This window comes from Tamandua tetradactyla, chromosome 10, assembly GCF_023851605.1.
Source record: "Tamandua tetradactyla isolate mTamTet1 chromosome 10, mTamTet1.pri, whole genome shotgun sequence".
NCBI lineage: Eukaryota > Metazoa > Chordata > Mammalia > Pilosa > Myrmecophagidae > Tamandua > Tamandua tetradactyla.
In genome coordinates, this window is record NC_135336.1 from 13504161 (window position 1) to 13516756 (window position 12596).

The 12596-nt window shown below is 36.0% G+C and overlaps 1 protein-coding gene and 1 pseudogene across 6 annotated transcripts in view; one reads left to right on the plus strand and one right to left on the minus strand.

The window, feature by feature from the left end:
• OPA1 (OPA1 mitochondrial dynamin like GTPase) overlaps nt 1-356 on the plus strand; it is a 101938-nt gene extending 101582 nt beyond the window's left edge. For all 6 annotated transcript variants that reach the window (XM_077117900.1, XM_077117902.1, XM_077117901.1 and 3 more), the window contains one exon: nt 223-356. The gene's annotated coding sequence lies outside the window, so the exon portion shown is untranslated. The remainder of the gene's footprint in view (nt 1-222) is intronic.
• Nucleotides 357-9039: 8683 nt separating this feature from the next.
• On the minus strand, nt 9040-10634 carry LOC143648922 (box C/D snoRNA protein 1 pseudogene; annotated as a pseudogene).
• Nucleotides 10635-12596: the final 1962 nt, after the last annotated feature.

The following is a 12596-nucleotide window of genomic DNA, read 5'->3' on the forward strand; positions in this document are numbered from 1 at the left end:
TTTTCTATAAGAAATGAGTTCTGGTAATTTTATGATTCATATATCATGTTTAATAAAAGTATGCTTATATTGTTGTGGCAAGTGGTATTTTAAATGATTATAATAAAACTAACAAACTTAAATTAAACTTCAATATTTGTGTGATTATACATTAATGAAATTTGTTCAGGAATTTTATATTAGTCTCCTCAGACTAATTTATCAAATGCTTTTATTTTTCAGACTCATACTCATAATATAATTACCTCTGCATACACCTGAAGAAAGAAGACTCCTCCAAAGTCTGTTGTCTTGCCTCTTTATTTTCTGCTATTCTACCTTTCTAAACATAAAATAAAGTCACGGAATAAAAATAATTTATCCCTGTTAGAGGCGCTTTACCACCAGCTGCCCTTTGAATGGAAGAACAGTGGAGATGACATTAACATCCAGTGTTATTGAAGTGACAGATTGGGATAATATAAATGGTATGGCTATTGAGTTCAAGTTTTGAAGATAAGAAACTTGCTCTCATGATCGTTATCTCCTTTGTAGTGATACTAATTCAGCTAATTCATTTAGTCATGTTACCTAATGTCAGTTATTTTATTTTCCAGAAAAAAATGCTAGATGTTTTGAAATAAAACTTATAGCAAATTTTTTTAAGATTATCAATTGTATATAAATGCTAGTAACCTGCTAAGTTGTTGTCTGTATCTGCAACGGTCTTTATCCAGGAATTATTTGACCATGATAATTCAATTTATAGTCACCACATGAAAGAAAATTGGTTAACAGAGGAACCCTTCAAATAGGTTAATTTCAATTATAACAATTCAGTGTGAATGCTGAAAGAAATTTTGAACCCTTGACTGAAGTTAGAGATTTGCCTTAGAACTTAGTCAGTAGCCGTTTACCTATTTGTTTTTGTACTCTCTGTCTCTGAAATGAATTCATTTTGGATGTTGTACACTAAGTTAGGCTCTCTATTTGAAGTGTTTTCCTATTGACAGAACCATTGGATTGTGACACAGGATGGAGAAGATTAAGGATAATCAGTTGATTGATTTCATTTTGATTATTTTCAAACATTTCAACTAGGTATCAGGAAAAGACTTTCTTTCATAAAATTTTATTTTAAAAAGAAATGATTTCAACAATTATAATAATGTTGAGCATTCCCTTTTAGCTGAATGTTTAAAGAAAAATTTAAAGTTTAATTCATTGTAGTTCAATTATAATAATGTCCTTACATCATTTTCATGTGTTTTGTATAAATAATTTTTTATCAGCTGAAGGACTTTAAAGCAAAGAAATATGCCATTTTGACCTAAAATATTTTCTCATTTAACTCTGCTCTCTTGCTTTTTCAATAAGCCTTTATTATTCTAATAAAAATGCCCATCATGTGACAATTTTTATTTTACAGTTTACTCAGTGTTCCTTTTCTTGGAATTGTTTTTTTGGTAACAGTTCCCTTGCTGCTGCTACCACCACCACCCTTTTTTTTTTTTTTCCGGTGCATGATCCGGAAATCAAGCCTGGGTCTTCCTCACAGAAGGTGGGCATTCTAACCACTAAACTACCCTTGTACCCTCTGTTTTTTTTAACATCAATTTGTTCTTAATTGTCATCTCTTAAGATCTGACAGTTAATATGCAAAGTTGAAGGTTATCCCAAAATATTTAAAAATCAACAGTTCACATCAACTCAATAAATACTTGTTTTATACTGTTTGACAAGAAAAGTGAATTCAGTTTTAAAGTAGCTAGTAGCAGTATCTATTGTTATCTGGTAGATGAGTGGTCAAGAACATTTCACATTTCTTTTAGGTCTAGGGACAGTGATTATCAGAGGAAGTAGATCTCCCTAATGTTCTATACAAAGATTAGGAGATGGCCACACTGATTAAATCCCTCTGACCAGTGCTGACTGCTAGGCAAACCCCTTCACTAAAACAGACATTATGCAGTGTTAATGAATGTTTTTGTGATTGTAAAACAAAACCACTTTATAGTTACACATCTATTTCTAATGGAAAACAAAAGGAAGAGAGCTATATTTATTTCTGATAACTGCAGACTTGAGAAAATTTCCTCAGCTGTAGTTCTACAGATTTCTGTCAAGCAAAAGACTGATTGAAGTAAGTCAGTACTTTTATCATATCCCTTTGTATAAATTTAAAAAACTGGGGGTGGGGGTTTCCATTTCTTTGCTGAGATCATTATTGTAATTGAAATATATAAATAGATAATATTATTAAAAATTCCATGTGAGATGTTCATGGATTTGTTTTCTTTTTAATTGATCTCATACTAAACGTGTTTTTTTCTTGAAAATTAAGTGTTTATTAAATGCAGGTGTTACTGAGAGAAAAAAATAAAATTCTGATTTGACAGTAAACCCAGTATGTCCTGTCTGTAGTTAAAAAGTTAGAAATGATTCAGATTTAAACAAAAAAAAGACTTCACAGAAGTTAAAATCTAGACCAAGAATCATTCATTTTTCATGTTAGAATTTGTAAAAAAAAAATGGAGTGAAATAATGTTCAAAATTTACTTGGTCAGAGTACCAATTTTTAAAAATCAGCATATGTTGACAATGCCCAATAGGAATCAAGCAGTTCTTGCTGCTAAACAATTGAAGTAACTGAAGTGTAGCTACAGGTGGAACAATCGGCCTTTCTTAATAGTTTAATTCTCTCCTCTTTGTGTTTTCCCGGTTTTCCAAGGTTTACTCCAATGAACTCTTTCTCATGAATAATTTAGCCTCTAAAATCTACATTAGTAGTGTAAAAATGAGTAAGGGACATTGTAGAGGAGGTGTTTCCTAATCTTACAAATTTAAAATTTTACACATAACATTCAGAGTATAGATTTAAAAAGTAAGTTCCTTACCTAGTTTATTTTAGATTTATTTATTTTAGATGTATTTATCAGAGAGAAAAAATAAGATATTTTAGCTTTCCAATAAAGGGGATCAAAGCAGTAGTTTTAATCACAATTCTTTAAACTTGTACATGCTATGTTTATAGACTTTAGCACTACAAAACTGCTGAAAAATATGCTTACCTTTTGAACAATGATGACTGTGTGTTGTAAGTATTTAAGACTTGTTTTCACTTCTGCATGGTGAATGAACTTTATATTATTTTTCAAAGTTGCCATACTACATGTAGATGCTATTGCAACTTATGTTTTTGCCTGTACTTGATCTAAGGTTATTTGTATAGATGAGAATTAAAATATATTTAAATCCCATTAGAATTCTGTTATTGAAGAACATCTTTTAAGTTTTTTTTTTTTCGCTGTAATGAGAAAGAGAGAGACCTGCATACATAGATAGGGTCATTATTTGATCCCACAGTGTAACCAAATTCAGGTTCTAACAAGCCTCTTAATGTAGCTTTTCTGCATGCTTGAATTTCACATACCTTACATTTCACAATTGTAATCCATGGTCAACAATGCTTTAGTTCATGTCTTGATACTGGTCAAATCATTTTGCTATTTCCTTTGATAAAATATATTAAAAAGTTTTCTAATTGTACTTGGCTGCCATGGCCATCATTTTCATTACTGCTAACGTGTTTAGTTATACATGAAGCTTACTAATAAATCATAGCTAAAACCTTAAGAGCTGAAAGGAACCTTAAAGATAACTTAATTCCATCTTCCTGATTATAGCATCCAGCTACTCATTTTTTTTATTCTTCCCAAATTTTGCTCATAATGGACACTTATTAAATATTTTTTGATTGTTAGATGCATAAATTAAGGTGAAGTGTAGGTGTGACTTCTCCAAGATTCAAACAGTTGACTGAAGTCAAAACTAGGAAAAAACTCAAAGTCATAATTTCTTCAGTAGATAGTACACAGTACTCGGAGAATGCTGTAATTATTTCTTCTGAGTAAATGTCAAGAGACAGTCTTTGAATTGTTCTAGAAGGTGTATAGTCAAAAACATGTTTGAATTATATTAACATTGTTTCACTAATAAATGGTATAGAACAATCCTAATGTGTCTGGAAATTAGTTGTATTTCAAATTAAGTTTTCATCCTTTGTGCAGCTCGTGTTGAAACCGTCATGTATCAAAGTTTGAAGAGTTTAGTTAATGAAGATTTAATAGAGCAATTTATCCATCTTCTAACACTTTCAATTGAAAAATTAATATCTTTATCAAAGTGAAATAGCTACCATGGGCTTGGAAATAAATGTATTTAAAATATCAAGTATGCCCAATTGTGATAGCTAAAAATGTCACATTATTTTCTGCACATATACTAAGATGATAGATGTAGAAAACTTACAGATTAAGGCAAGTACTACAAAAATTGTTCATGGTTAAAAAGTAGAACAAACTCAGTAAAGTTAAATGTAGGTGATCTTAAGCCTGAAGAAGACAGCTTTATAATGCTCAAAGTAAGAAAAGCTTGCTTCATAAGATTAGGTGACGTCTGTATCCTGAAATAACAGTTGAGATACTAACTGGAAAATTTGAGTGTGTACATGATCCCTCTCTGGAAGACTTCTTGTAAATTATATTATATTGAAATCCATGTTAAGGTCATCTGGGATCAAATCACTGACAAGAAGTTTTAGAGCTAGGAGAAGTCCAAAATCGAAACATCAGCAAGAAAATCCTTTCTCCCAGATGACTGTGGCATTCTTTGGCTGGCTGCTGGTGATCCTTGGTCCTTGGCTTTTTTTTTAATATGGTTTTTTATTTATATAAATTTATATAAATTTATATAAATTTATATATTTATATAAAAAGTTTTATATTTATATAAAACTGCTACTTTTAAGTGTTTTTAAACCAGTTTTTTTTTTTTTCATTTCCTTGTAAAGAAATTTTGTTATTTGGGCTTTTTCTTTTTTTTTTTTTAACCAGGTATAGCCTAGTTCCCATCCAAGTATTTGAAAAGATTCAAAAATATTTTTTTGACAAAACTTTAGGCCACAGGCACCACTTAATGCAGCAGAAGTGTATCTTATGCCTGTGTTAAGAATGAAAGTTATAGTCCTTAATGTTCACCACAGAATGTTAATGCTGCTTAATCTTGTAATAACTAAACCACACAACAATAACATGGAATTCAGAATTTTATCCATTTGTCAGAAAATGACATGGTTTACTGCTGAAACGCATGAGACTTAGCTCTAAAAATTGAGAGATTATGTAGGGAATTAATTACCTCCATATTCTTGCTTTATTAGAGTTTTTTGAGAATTAGGCCAAAGTGGCCTGGACCACTTACTTACCTTTTTATCTAATGTAATGCCTTTTGCTTTCACAGACAAATACTTGAAGATATATTTAAAGAAAATCCATAGTATATTTTATGGAAGTATAAACTAATGACATGTTTTATTACCAGTTAACTTGATTAAAACTACTTGCTCTAGACAAATTTTTATTTATATAAATATGTATTTATTCTACTGTCCTGATGATGAGAATTCAATAACTTTCTTATTTCTTTTCCCATAGCTTCTAAAAACTCCTAAAATAACTTCTCAGTTATTTATGAGGGAATGACCCTAGCCATTTCTCTGCTCCCTTAGTTTGTATCCCATTTTTGTTTTAATCTCTCCATTTTCCATACATCTTAGCACAGATGGAACCATGCATCACTAACAAAGTACAGTGCTTACTATTTCTCCTTAAAGAAATGTATTTGACAAAAGAGCTTAAGTTGAAAGTTCTTACACTTGCAGTCAGTGGTGCTCAAGGGATCATTTTTTCTGCAAGCAATTTATATGTAGTATAAAAAAAAAAGAACAGATTGCTTTACCAACACCTCAAGAACATAGCACACACTTAGTGATTATGGTTGCCTTGGCCTTCCCACTGCCATGAACAACAGTAACAGGTAAAAAAGGCGCCTGGGCTGTCTTACGGATGCAGGTGGATGCCTGAGTTTGCAGACATTTCTAGGAATGTTAATATTCTTACTAAGGGCCCATCTGAAAGGTCTTAGCAAGACTCAGAACCCTACAAAGAAGTCTGCTGTAACTGATCATTAGCGTTTGGGGTTCCATCTAGAACCCCTCCCCCCATGAAACTTTTTTGGTTTTCATTTTAAATTTTGATGTTAAGAAGAGAGCTTGAATCTAGAGCAAAGGTACCGGTATGTCTTGTGTTTTGCTTCCATTATCACATGTTGGCAATACATCCATTTTATAGATGAGGAAAGTTAGGTAACTTACTCAAGGTCATTCTAGTGAGAAGCAAAGGCTCAGTTTGAAAATAAGTTTGTAATAACAAGCCTGTGCTCTCTGAAAAATATACCCCCTCCTAAGAATGGAAAATGAACTCATTTCTGAAATTAGCAGTATATTAGGGTACATGATACACCTAGGAAGTGCAAAATGAGCTAATTTTACAGAAGTGGCCCCATATGGTTCTCCTAACTACATGGAGTTGTTGCATCTCAAGAATGGAATTATTTGCAGAGATGTGACACCCTAGAAGCTCTAAAGGATAAGAGATGATTTTGAAATTCAGGAAGTTTTAATCTCATTTTTACCCCAGGCCTTAAGTCTTAAAGTAAAAATGAGTGCCTTGCTATAATTATGTCCAAATCATGATTGTGAGTTTGTCATTTCATTAATGTCAAAAATACTTTTTGTTACAGTAGTGGTTGAGTGAGGCATTTGGAACTCAGTGTGTGCCCCCGTTGGTCTGTTTCACCAGCTGTGTACTCTATGATTGGCTGGGCTTTTGATGTGCAGATATTACAAGTTGGTCACAAACTTGTATACAATGGTCCCATTCTGGTTCATGTGAAAATCAACATCCTTTTTTGTATTACTGGGTGACAGGATGCTACAATACTATTAGCATTTGCAAAGAGTGTGCTCTGTCCAAGGGTGTAACCACACATCGTGTGCTGCTCAGTTTGTGTTTCTCTATTATGTGAGAGACACAAAGAAGCTGAAGGCTGGCAAAGGCCTGTCAAATCTTGTAATGTAGCGCTCGACCCCCAAACTCCACTTGGCCTCAGAGCATCTCTTGTTCCCTGTCCCACCCCTTTCTCTGAATGGGCTCTGAGGTAGGTAAATGAATTCAGCGGCATGGTAGGCGGGGGATTCCTTTCTGACCTCATTCCTGTACCATTTGTTTGCAGGCTTGTAGGGGGAAAGGAGGACATTTTGGAATCCTTTGTGTCAAATAATTTTCTTGCAGGTTGGGGAGTTAATGGTAACTTTGTCCGAAGCCAGTCAAGCAGAAAGCATCCGCGGATGAGGCATGGCATGCTCAGCCTCCTCAAAACTACGAGATGAGAATGTAGAAATGGGGAAATTTCTGAGCAGATGAAAATACCATGTCTGTCTGTATGTGCAACATCTGGGAGTGAGAAGATCAAATCTTTCACGTATATATGCATGGTAGTTCTTCCGCTTAACAGTATTTCCTCTTTCTGAACTTACATAACTTTTATACTGATGCCTATAGTTTGGCCAGTCTTTTGTGCTACCGATTATCTGTATGTTCTGAGGTATTTTTAAAACTTACTGCATTACCTGACTGGATAAAAGTATGGTGTAATCTCTAAAAAAAGATATATTGTTTGTTAACCTTGCATTTATAGTTTTAGAGCAGTGGTAGCTCTTGTTTTGCAAAAGAGGAAGGGAAGGAGCCCAGAGAGAAGCAGTTTGTGCAGTGGTAGAACTAGAACTTGTCTCCTGACTCCCTGGCAAGTACTGTTTCTATTCCATTAAGATTTAAATCAGGGGCCACAAATTCATATGCTCTCAGAGCCAGACGTTTTGTAAAAGAAAGTGGGAAACCGAATAGTCATGTGAAGCCCCCCTTTTTTTAAACGTTAGCAGCTGATTTAAAAACTTGTGTGAGTCAAACAAAAACCTCTTATGATCAGCATGCTGCCCACTCATGGCTCAGCATTTGAAACTGGATTTAAACTGAAGCTTGTTGTTAATCTTGGCTTCAGTAGATTTGGGTGATAATACTATTAAAAGCTTTCTGAAATAACATGATTTCTGATCATTCTTAAAGGTACACAGATTTTGTAAATTGCTTTAATTTAATTTATTATCAGGCTGGACTGAAGGGAAATTCTCATTTACTAAGGTCCAACTATATTCCAGGCACTTTAAATATATTGCTTTACTTATTCTTATAACTCCCTATGATCAACTTCATCCTCATTTTACCAGCAGATATTCATGATAGCTCAGAGAGGTTGCCTGAGGTTCTGCTGTTGGCTAGTTGGCAAAGCTTTTTGGAGATGTTTGATTGAAGAGTCTAGAAAAAAAAAGATTAGGTGCACAATGGGCTGCAGTGTACAAACAACTCTCTCCCCTCCCTGTTCAACTATCCGGAAATGGCAGTTCCTTTTCAGGTCATAAGCTGGCTTGAAAAAAAAAATATGTGTACATTCATAAAGAGAAACCTGGATGCAGTACTTACAGCAGAGTGGATAGGTCAGTGTTAAGTGAAACTTCCACGTGACCAAGGTACACATATTTCTGTAAAAGTGTTGTGTTCTAAACTTCAAACCTTTCCAAGTTCTGAAAGTCATACCAGTGATCTTTAGCAATGGAGATGGCATTTGCCATGCCAGTTTTATGCATTTTAAGTGAATTGTGAATATTTAGACCACATTTTGTTTTTCAGGTTTACTGAAGAAGAATGAGGTAGCCCAGAAATTTTAGTCATTATTTTATATTGTTAAACAGCTTGAATTAAAACATCTTACTAGCTAAATTGTGCTTTCCCTCAGAAGAGAGTCAGTTGTATACTAAGCATGTTGAGAGAGGGTGCACCTTTGGGTTTCTGCCACTGATTAAACTTGGAATCTGAAAGTGTTCTCCCCAAACCATTTCTACTATTGATAAGAGAAAGTGCCTCCTTGTCCAGGTAAATCAGGTTTTCCAACTTACATTCTACTGTTTTTCAGATGTTTAATTATTTTTCAACAAACAAAAAGTGTCAAATACTGACTGACAATACCCCTAATCACCAAGTAGCCAGTCAATGCATAGTCCTATGCAGTTATCTTGGAATTTTCACTTTCTTCTTGAAGAAGTGCTCAATTTTCATTGCTGGTAGATTCACTTTTCACTTGGTAAAGAACTTTCGTGTCATTACTGCATCCTTTCAGTACCACTTGTAATGTTTGCTATTCAATGATCGCTTTGTTCTTCAAATTGTCTAAAAGACTTTTATAAGGATCCAGTTCATAATATCTTACTAAATTTTGCTGCATATTTTCAACCTTCATTAGAATTTGGACACCAGTCTGAAAGTACATATAGACTTTCAACCTTTGATGAATTACAGGGTCAGACTTTTCAGGATCAATGTAAGTTCTTAAGATTTCATTAGTAGTTTTGTCATCTGGTACCCTTTTTTTTCCCATGTACACAGCTTGACTTTGAGGAAACAGGAGCATCACATGCCAACAAAACTGCTGTCACAGCTTGACTTTGAGGAAACAGGAGCTTCACATGCCAACAAAACTGCTGTCTTTTCTTTTCGAAAAATGTTGAATTCTCTTTCCTCTTGGTGAATCCATTGGGTAGAAGTTTTAAATCAATATCTTGCCTCTGGGCATGATTTTTAATAAAGCACATATGTTTATTAGTCTTTTCAAGAAAGTGTCTCTAGAAATATGGTCCACTGTTCTTGCCACATCTTTCAAAAATCGATAATCACTTAGAAGATTCATTTCAATAAACTGTTGTATTGAAACAAATGCAGTTTTATCTCAAACTCCATTACATGTCAGTTCTGCTTTGTGTTTTTTACACGGGGCAAACTGCAGGAAAATCGCATACAACGTGGACATCTGTATTTTGCTTCTTCTATGCCACAAGTTTCACACCTTGACATGGCCAGCTTCTGGTTGCAGCCCATGGGAGCGAGCATTCATTTGAGGCTCTTTTTTCACCTTTGTTTCATCCATCACTTCCTTCTTCAGGATAATCTTCTCTTCCTTCACATGCACTTCATCCATAATCTCCCCCTTTTTTATGTTCTGGTTAAGAAAATCTCCTCTTTTGGGCGGGGCACAGTGGCTCAGCAGGCAAGAATGCTTGTCTGGCATGCCAGAGGACCCGGGTTCGATTCCCAGTGCCTGCCCATGTAAAAAAAAAAAAAAGAAAATCTCCTCTTTTATGTCCAATTTATCCTCTTCCTTCACTTCTGGCCAATCCATTACCTCTTCCTTCACCGTCACTCTCTTCCTTTACCTCTGGGTTCTTCCGTCTTCTCTGTTTTCATCACCAAACTGCCATCCATCTCCTGTTTCACCCCCAACAAGTTTGCTTTCTCATCCTTCACTTCAGGCCCTTTCTCCACCTCCTGCTTCACCCGCTGTCCATCCAACATGCCTTCTAGTTGGGATCAGTCCATAACTTCTTACTTCACAACCTTTAGCTCTATTTGCATTTCCTCTGCTTTTTGTCCACTTCCCTCCTCTCCATCCTCAGTCTTCACTTCTCTCTGTTCATTCCCCGCCTTTGCAGTTCCGGCTTCCTCCATCCCTCCCAAGTCCAGGATTCCCTGTCCACACAACTTGGGTCTTAGCCATACCCCCTCAGCTCCACTCTTGCAATCTCCTCCCGACATCCCTTCATTTTCAGCAGCAAATGCCATCACCTCACCACCCTTGACCTCCGCTGCCACTCTGTCCTCACGAAGTAGCCACTCCCACACCAAGTGGGGTGAATTCCCGCCTGGCACACGTAGGCTACCCACATGTCTGGCCGTAAACTGTGAACACTGGCTCTAGCACACAGTCACCGAAATTCAATGCTCCCAGGCTTCACAACTTCACGACTAGTGGAGCTCTTTATAACTCTCATGTTCTATTTGAAGTGACGAGCATTCCAGTAGTTTCCTTCAAACCCTGATACAAAGTGTTTCTCAAATCCTTCTAATAACAATATCTACCATTTCTTAAGTTCTCATTATGTGTCAGACACTGTTAATACTTAACACTGTATTAACTCTAAAATTCCCACGACAACCCTGTGAAATGCGTACTATTATCCCATTATATAGATGGGATTAAAAATGGATCCTCTGAATTGCTTAACTTACCAGAGTTTGCTCAGTGGCAAAGCTGGGATTTCTACTCTAGATGTCTGCTTCCAGAGCCCGTGCTCTTAACCACTTACTATAAACTGCCTCTCAACGGTAAATGGCATGCACTGCCCAGAAGAAGGCATGAAGAAGCCACTGTCCACAAAGGATGTCAGAGAAGTTTGAGAAACTGTGAATTCAGAAGACAGGCAAATAATTTGAAAGCTGTAGATAAGAGATTCCTGCTTCCCAGAAATGTTTGCAAATAGAAGCAGGTCTCCTGGCTCATTGGTACACACCCACCAAACCCAACTCCTTGAGGATCCAGAAGCTCCAGTCCTGGAAAAGTCTGACTGCCAAGGAGACAGCTCACAGTCAGCAGTGCTTCCCTGCTGAGAGGAAAGGGCCTGAATCTGGGTTAATCTGTGTTGCCACAGGAAGACCAAGGAGACCTAGAACCCAAGTAGGTTTTTAAAGAGACTATTAACTGCCCAACAGGACCCATTTACCCTGAGAAAGGGCATTGTGTGAGATTTGTGAGCACTTCTGTTTGTGGTCACATAGCAAAGATGTTGGTTTTTTATTTTCTAATAGCCCTGGCATCAGGCCATACTTAATGTCACTGGCATGGGGAAATAAGGATTTTTGGTATCTCAGACTATTTAATGTGGTTATTGCAGTAGCTGTTTTCACACTCATTTTATATATGCTTTTAAATAAGTTACTGTGTGCTGAATACTCTAGTTATAGCCATCTAGACATAAGGCAAACAAGGTTTAAAAATATCTTTTATTATTATAGGAGGTCCTTGGATCCCAGTATCTGGAAACAAGTTGACATCTTCTGTAAACACTGTATATCTAAATTATGCACTGTCTTTTCTTTCATACACAGCCAAACTCCTCGAAAGAGAACTCACCCCCTCCCCCTTTAATCTTCAGCTCACTCTAAGCTGGTATTTTCTTCCACCAGCGAGGCTCCGCTCCACCACACCCTTACGGCACCACAACAGTTTGGTGCCATCTGCCCCTCCCTAAGACCACCAGTTACCTCCATGTTACTAAATCCCCCACATTTTTATACATTTTTGGCTTTATTTTAAGGCCATTTAATACTTAATGACAATTCATTTTCTTTACCACTTGCTGTCTGTAAACTCTTGTTTCCTTGGCTTTATGCTTTTGCAACACCGCTTTCTCCTAGTTTTACTTCTGATAGTAAAATGGCTGCTGTTTTTTCAGTATTGTTTGCAGGCCCTGCTAAATAGTGACTTTCCTCAGAGCTCTTCCTCAGCCCTCTGCTTTTCTCAGTGACACTTTCTCCTGGGGTGGTTGACTTGCTACCGTTTCTCTTCATGACTCTCAACTTTAGCGCATCCTTTTCCTCTCTTCATGCTTTTATCCCAGACAATTTACACTCAACTTATCCAATATGCATTCAGTCATTTCTCCATTAAATCTGTTGTCTACAGATTTCATTATTTGGGTGACAGGTACTGGAATATCTCTAGCTGCCCAAGAAAGAAACCTAGGAACCTCCCTCTCCCTAATATCATCATCA